This window comes from Heterocephalus glaber, unplaced genomic scaffold (genome assembly GCF_053883595.1).
Source record: "Heterocephalus glaber isolate CG9 unplaced genomic scaffold, H.glaber_assembly_v1.0 deba00001673, whole genome shotgun sequence".
NCBI lineage: Eukaryota > Metazoa > Chordata > Mammalia > Rodentia > Bathyergidae > Heterocephalus > Heterocephalus glaber.
In genome coordinates, this window is record NW_028258410.1 from 24,168,496 (window position 1) to 24,176,362 (window position 7,867).

A 7,867-nucleotide genomic window follows, 5' to 3' on the forward strand; every position below is an offset into this window, starting at 1 on the left:
TGAGAAGTGTTGGTTTAGAAAGCAGGTTGAAGAGGGGTGGACTCTTGCTTCTTTTACCCGCAAACACTTCTTCCCTCAGTAAGTCCAAGTACAGTGGCACGTGAATAGACTTTCCATCTGATTATGGGATTTCCTCTCTCTTGTTCCTGTTCCTCCCCCTCCAAAGTCTTCATTTTGCGCAAACCCATGCGATCCTCAGACTGGTAAAGCCCATGGATCTCTACTCAGTATCAAGTTCTAAAATATATAACAAATATATCAAATTAAAAAAAATAAATTGATGATATTTAATAAATGTGCTTTTCACTAATACTTTAACTTTTAAGCTAGCAGAGGACTTAACAATTACTTTGATTTCAAAGTAGTCTTGAATGTAAATATTCCTAAATATCTGGTACATGTAGCAATTGTTAGGTGAATGAAACTATCCAGGGATTTTTTTTTTTGGGGGGGTGAAAAGTCCAAATCCTGATATTGTAGTTTGTTGCCTGCATTCATAATGGAAGAAAATTCTACATTTCAAGCAGAGGTAAGTGGAAAAAAGATGTAACTTTTTTCTTGCCCAAGTGCATAGATCGCTGAAGTCTAGCTATAGACCTATAGACCCCAAGTTAAGAAGTCTTGCTTCAAAGTCTTGCATGACACGTACTTATTTTTAATTGGATACTGAATGACAATTCAATTTGTTTCAAGAAATTTTGAGCAATTTGAAAGAGTCATTGAGGTGATTGGAGGCACCCTGGAGTTGCGTAAAACTTGAACTAGGACTTGGTGTCTGATGGGTTTATGGGCAAGTATGAGTGGGGATATTGACAACTTATAATCCCTTCATCTGAAAAATTTATATTATGTAGCATGGCTCAAAGGTGGGCTTAGCTTTTCCAATTATCAGTAATAAGATTTAAATATATTCAACCCACAAGCACTGGCCTAATGCCAGGGTGAGGATTGGGGAAAATAAATGAAAATTAAGAAAAGCTGAAAGAAAACCAACTGTGCACACCCTTTGGGAAATCCATTTGCAGTCACCAAGAGTCAGTGAGTCCATCTGGATGGAGCCAACATTTCCACACTCTTCAGGACAGAAAAAAAAAAGAATGCATCCCATGAGCAAGACTAATGTTTGAAGAAAAGGCATTTTCAGGATGACCCACAAAGATTTTGATTATGTTCCTCATTTTTTGAAAAATTTTCACTGGAACTGTAAAATCTTCCACTCGCAGAAGGCTTTTTCTCTCTGTTCCCTTTTAAGGGCTATGAAGGCAAACGCTGTTGGGAATATGCCAGTGCTGTCAAAGCAGAGTGTTCTCTGGGAGGGCGAGGGCCAGAACCCTTTCACATCTCTGTGTTACTCCCAGGTGACAGAGAGGCTCTTGGCATGGGTCTCCTTTGGGGGTCAGACCCAGCTGGGATGAAAGTCTGTTGGTGGAATTCAGGAACAGTTTTTTCTTGCTCCATTTTCATTGTCAGGAGCTTGACAGTGCGAAAATAAGAGAGAGAATGAGTCCTGACTTGCTGCACTCAGATTGACCTATTGCTTCAGAGCCCACCTGGCAGCAGGTGATCCAACATCTGAGTCACTAGGACCTTGCCAGGAGTCCAAGGAATGGAAGATGAGAGACCGCTGGGGCATTAAGCAAATGCATACCCCTGGTGTCGGCTGAGGCCACCGCCCAGTGCTGTAGGAAGAGATATTGTTGGCACTGGATGGGGCACTCAGGAAGTATGTTTCCCTTGAATGTTGGGTTGTACCTCAAATTCACCATGTCCAAGATGGAACTCAGAATCTCCCCTCACCTAGTCTTTCTCGTAGGGAGCAGTGAAGCCAGGATCTCCTCAACCCCATTAATTCTATCTCCTAATTGTCTTTGAAACCTGTCTCCTTCTCTCTATGTCCACTTCCATTACCCTGTCTCTACCACCAGCATCTTTCTCTAGAAGCCAAGCCATAGACAACTATAATGAGTGCAGTATTGATCTCCATGTCTCTCTTCTCCATTTCACTGATCTCCTATGAATCTTTTATAAGCAAAGGAGAGATAATGGTTTTGTGAGTATCCACTATATTTTAACTCTTTAATAAACATTTATTGGCTACCTACTACATGTTACAAGCTCTATTTTGGTTCTGGAAAACTGAGATATATGGTTACTACTATCAACATCGGCATTGTGTGTTAGCCTAGAACCATCTCATTTTGTCTCTGTTCTCAGAGTATGATGATTCTTGGGAATTTTTAGACAGAAAAATGTGCATCAAAGTTTAACCTTTTTATTTTTGTTGTAATGATGAAAAATTTCACATGGAAAGAAGAGTTTGAAAAGTAAGGAAACCAAGAATCTACCATTTATGCCTATTTGTGATTACTATGATAAAATACTGGAGGCAGGCTAACCTTCTAACAAAAGGAGGTATATTTAGCTCATAGTTTTGGATACTGAGCATCCAAACAGCATGGAACTGGTTCTGGCAAGGGCCCCCATGGGCTGTCATCTCAGGGTGGATGGTAATTACTGGAGTATATGTGGAAGGAGAGATCATAAAGCAAAACAGGAAACAAGAAAGTGATTCAGGGATTGGGCTCGCTCTTAAACAACTTGCCCTTCAGGGAGCTTAGGACAGCTACTCTAATCCCTTCTGAAGGATGCTTCCCTAGTGAGCTAAAGACTTCCCCCCAGGCTTTACCTCTTAGAAGTTCCACCTTCCAACATCAGCACACTGAGGACCAAGCTTCTGACCCATGGATCTTTAGGGAACATGCTTAAACCAGACCCAAATCATAGTACCACCCAAATAGAACACAGGAGATCCCTTCAACGTATTTGTTTCAGAGCCTTCTTAAACGTGTCAGTGAAGTGTTGCACTTACTGCTCAAGTCTCCTTTGTGCCCCTTCTCCCAATCTCCCTTACTTCTGGGTAGTCACTGCCCTTGGGTTGATAGGTTCTTCCTGCCTATGTTTTAATACTTAAATTACATATGGCTGTATTTATAATCTCTCTTTGCATTTGTGAATTTTACAAAATTAACATAAGTGATATCGTGCTGTAAATATTCTGCAACTTTTTAAAATTCAAACATGATGTTTTAGAAATGTATCCATGCTGATAATGTAGACCAAGTGCATTTATCTTGGCTTGCTGTATAGCAGTCCAGCCTATGAGCACTTCACAGTACATATGTCTTTATGTTTCTGTATTGAAGCGTCTTTAGGTTGTTGACACTTTTAATTTAATTTAATTTTTTTCACTTTAAATGATGCTGCACTAATTTTTTTGGGGGGGGGATTGGTGAGGATTGAATTGAAGGACTTGTGCATGGTAATGCACTAAATATTTTTATATATCTCTCTTTGTCCACCCATATGAGATATTTGTATATCTTCACTTTTGATCAGAAACTGACAAACGGTTTTTAATGTGATAGGAAGATTCTAGCATTGGGAGTCAGAAGACTTAGTTCTAGTCCAGTTTTGGTACCAACTAACCATGTGACTTCGGGCTTTCCCTTCCTTGGCCTCAGTTTTCCTGTCTTTATAGTGAAGGCTGGGACTCACAGATCTCTATACCTCCTTCCTTCTCAGCTGAAGAAAAGTTTTGTAGAAAGATCTTCCCTTCTGGAAATAAAGTAGCTCTCCTAGAGGTGGCTTCTTTGAGTTCTAGTAATTTTATTGCAGAAGACAACTGGTGCTTTTTAAGCTGTTGCCAAGTGCTGGGCATGGTAATTTTACATTTACTCCACTCATGGAGATTAAAAGATTGCAACCACAGTCCTAAAAAGTCTCTGAGCTGGAATTTGAACTTTAGCCTGAGGAATTCTGAAGCCTGAGTTCTAGTTATCAGTTAAACTGCTCCTGCTTTGTTACACAGCAACTCCCGGGCTTTCTGTCTGGGTGGTTGCAATGGCATCTCCTTGGGGCATCTCCATGGGCAGCCCATGATATCAAAGGTCCCTTGTTCTGAGAACAGACTGAAGCCCAACCCTAAACCTCAAACATACAGAGCTAAGCCTCCAAGATGTGAAAGGGAAACAAAGATAAAGAGAAAATGGGACCAAACCAGAGGCTAACGACAGAATGAACTCTGAAGGCATTCATCCCCCACCCCAGCTAATGAACCAGTGAGAAAATGGCATCAATAAGGAGCAAGTTAAACACCAGCTCCAGTTAACTGGTAAGCACAGCTGCCTGCCTCCCTGGGTACAATTTCACACTCACATTATGAATTGCCTCCCTGGAGAAACTTACCCCCTCCCTGCTAAAAAATGGCCTTGAGCCAATAAACCAACTTTTAATGGAGCAGCATCTTTCAATTGAAGGAACGTACTTATCTCTGAGTCCTGCCTCTGTGGTGACACAAACTCTCTGAGCTGCCCAATCTCACTCAAGGTTAGTAATTAAGGTATAATTGAAATGAAATTAATTGCAACAAATGTGTAATTAGCACAGCCATCGATTAAGGGTGTTTGAAATGTGGTCTGTGCATGAGACATTGATTGCCATGCTTTTTTGGATAAATGTAATTGGAAGGATATCTTTTTGTGACTCCAGAAGGTCTTTTTTGTGTAATGAATTTCCACTGGAAGGACTGGCCTTGAAGCCATCTGACTTCTTGAAACCCAGAGATAAAAAGAGAATATTCCAGGACCCAGCTGTGTTGGGTATATAGTTTTTACCCACATTTCATATAGGATTTATTTCAGAGTGTCCCTCCAGCCCAAATGGCATTTTAGTACATGTTAATAAGAGTCATCTCTTCTTTTGGAAAGACCTAGTCCATGATAGGATGTACAGCTTAGAAAATGAAGCATGAGCTGGATTTCACCCCTCATTATTCAACTCAACTGGCATTAAAAAATATATGTATTTATTGGTACATTTTAGGTATAATATACATTTACATTTATCATTGGGTGTTTGTACCAGAACATGATGCATCTTAGTTTTTATTTTTTCTCCCATTACCTGTGCACCCTTCACCCCCTCCACCCTTCCCTATCTACACAGAGTTTGATTCCATTTTTTTTTCTCATAATTTTTTTCTTTCCCTTCTTCCCTTTCCCCTTTCCCTTCCACCATCCCCAAACCCTTGGACCTTTTCTTATTTCAAATTATTAATTATTGATTTTAATCATTTTCATCCTTATTTACACTTTCAATTTCTCACACTAGAGAAACTATTTGGTATTTACACATGTGTGTCCTATTTATCTCACTTAAGAGTATGGCCTCAATATGCATCCATTTAGCTATAAATGTCTCTAATTTCTCATTCTTTATGGGTGAGTAGTACTCCATTTTATTAAAAAACCACATCTTCTTTATTCAACTGGAATATTGTGCAGTGAACAACTTTTACAACCATACATAGCAGACTTGGTATCCTTTGCCATGTAGAATGAGATGACATAAAAGCAAAGCCAGATCTTATAATTTTAAATATGGTCTCAGGAGTGAAGCTCACAATTCTGGATACCCCTCTCTTACTACCAAGGACCTTGATTGGCTGAATGCTTTGCAGAAATTGCCACCTTGAGTCCTGGGACTTCCACGGTATGTATGAGGGAAAAATGATGGGGTGGGGCTAGGTGTGGCCTTGTAGAGGGGTGGAATCTGGCTGCAGGACTTTGTGGTGGTGGGCAGTTCATGATCCCAAACACTGTCAGAGGATGCATGGACATTGCAGTTCAATCAGATTGCTTTGATCATATAGGGCTCAGGTATGGTGAGCAGGCAGGTCCTGCTAGAGGAGTTGGTGTTCAACCTTCTTTCTGTGTGTTTACTCTTCATATTGAAGAGTTTTGCTGATTCATTTAACTATTTATTTTTTCATTCATTCACTCAGTAAACATGCAATGAGTAGCTTCTATGTACAGGTGCTCTGCTGGCTGCTAGGAATGAAGTGGTGGCCCAGTCCCTGATTTTAAGGAATTTAAGATCAAATGAGACAGACAGGCTTCACATAACCACAACGGCTTATCAATGCCTTAGTCACAAGGTGGGACTAGAGCTCTGAAGGTGAGTTGGTGCCTTTGATTTTCCTCTCAGGATCCATGCCCCCTTCCACCCTACCCTTCCCTGCGCCCCGGAGGTGATTACTATGGACTGCCACCAATGGCTCTTTTGTCCTCTACCCTCCAGTTGGGTTGGCCAAGTAGAGCCCTGTAGGAGATAGGAAAATGCAGTGTCATGTGTTTATTCCTCTAGGTTACTGGAGGCTGGCTGTGTCCCTGCTGAAGGCCACAGCCCTGAACCCAGCTCTGGGTGGGGCCAATTCCCAGACTGTGTGACAAGGGGCTCTGAAGCACTATGCTCTCCTTGGTGTCTCCCATCACCCTGGCCTCATCTTTGTACTTATTCCTTCTACTAAACTCTCCTCAACTCCCCAGCTGAGCTGTGCTCTGCTTCCTCTGGGAAACTTGTTGGTAGAAGATGTGCAGGAGCTAAGTCAAGGCACAACAGGAACCACTGATTTGAGCTGGTTTGTAAATGTATGCAGGAATGCTTCTTTACAGTTAGTCAAGAGTTTAAGAATGAGTAAGGGTTAAACAGGTGGGAAAGTGGGAGAAAAGAGGAATTTCCCAATTGAGGAAAAATGCAAAGGTCCTGAGGTAGGAGGGGAAAGTGAGATGTCCTTAAGGCTTTGGAGTAGGCTGAATTCCTGCTTGCATCTGATGCCTCTTCTGGCCAAGCTCAGGGGAACTCTGGTTCCTGGAACTAGCAATGACCTTCTAGAAGCCAGTGCTATTTTGAGCATGTGTGTTTTTGATGCTTAAGACTGGGACTTGGATGGAGTCCCCATAACCCTTCCTAGAGGCCATGCACCCATTCCCTGCACCAAGAGCCCCTTTCCTGAAGTCCACACACATCGTTTGGTGTGCTCCTTGGTTGGGGGAGAGCTCCCCAACTTCATGATGGGTAGTGTGAGCTGTGTGTAGTTGACTCTAGACCCACACTTACCTGGGTGTGAAACCTAATCTACTCTGAACCTGTCGCAAGTTCATTACCTCTCAGAGCCTCATTTCTTCACCTGTAAAGTAGAATAATGAAACCTAGTTCCATGAGGCATATCTTAGCTCCTCTCTCCCCTCCAGAGCCTCCACTCCTGGTCTCCCTGATGGTCATGTCGCCTCCCACCTTCATCTTTAATCCCATATGATCTCTTCCTCTATTTTTCAGATGCACTTGGGAAGGTATGTTTTATTCCCTTGAAACAAATAGCATGAAATTTACTATCTCAACCATTTTCAGCATATAGTTCAGTGGTGTTAAGCCTATTCACATTATTGTGCAGTAGATCTCTAGGGCTCCTTTTATCTTGTAAAACAAACTGTATTCATAGAACAACAACTCTGCCCCTATAGCCCCTGGCAACCACCTTTCTATTTTCTGTCTCTATGAATTAGACTACTGTAGGTGTCTCATATAAGTGGAATCATTCAGCATTTGTTTTTCATGATTGTCTTATTTCACTTAGCATATCCTCCAGGTTCATCCACATTATAGCATGTGTCAGAATTTCCTTCTTTTTAAAGGATGAATAATATTCCATTGCATGCATAGACTACTCTTTATTTGTCAATCATTTGGGTTGCTTCTGCTTCTCTGTTATTGTGAATAATGTTGCTGTAAATGTGTGTACAAATATCTTTTTGAAACTCTGCTTTCAATTCTTTGGGATATATAGCCAGAAGTGAAATTGCTAGATCATATGGTAGTTCTATTTTTAATTTTTTGAGGAACCACCATAATGTTGGAAAGACTTTAAAAACTATAGATGCCTGCCCTGGGAGATGCTGACTCAGTAGATCTGGGGATGTGAGGAGGGGAGAACCTGCTCCTTCCACTTCTCAAGGCTCCCTGGTGAGCC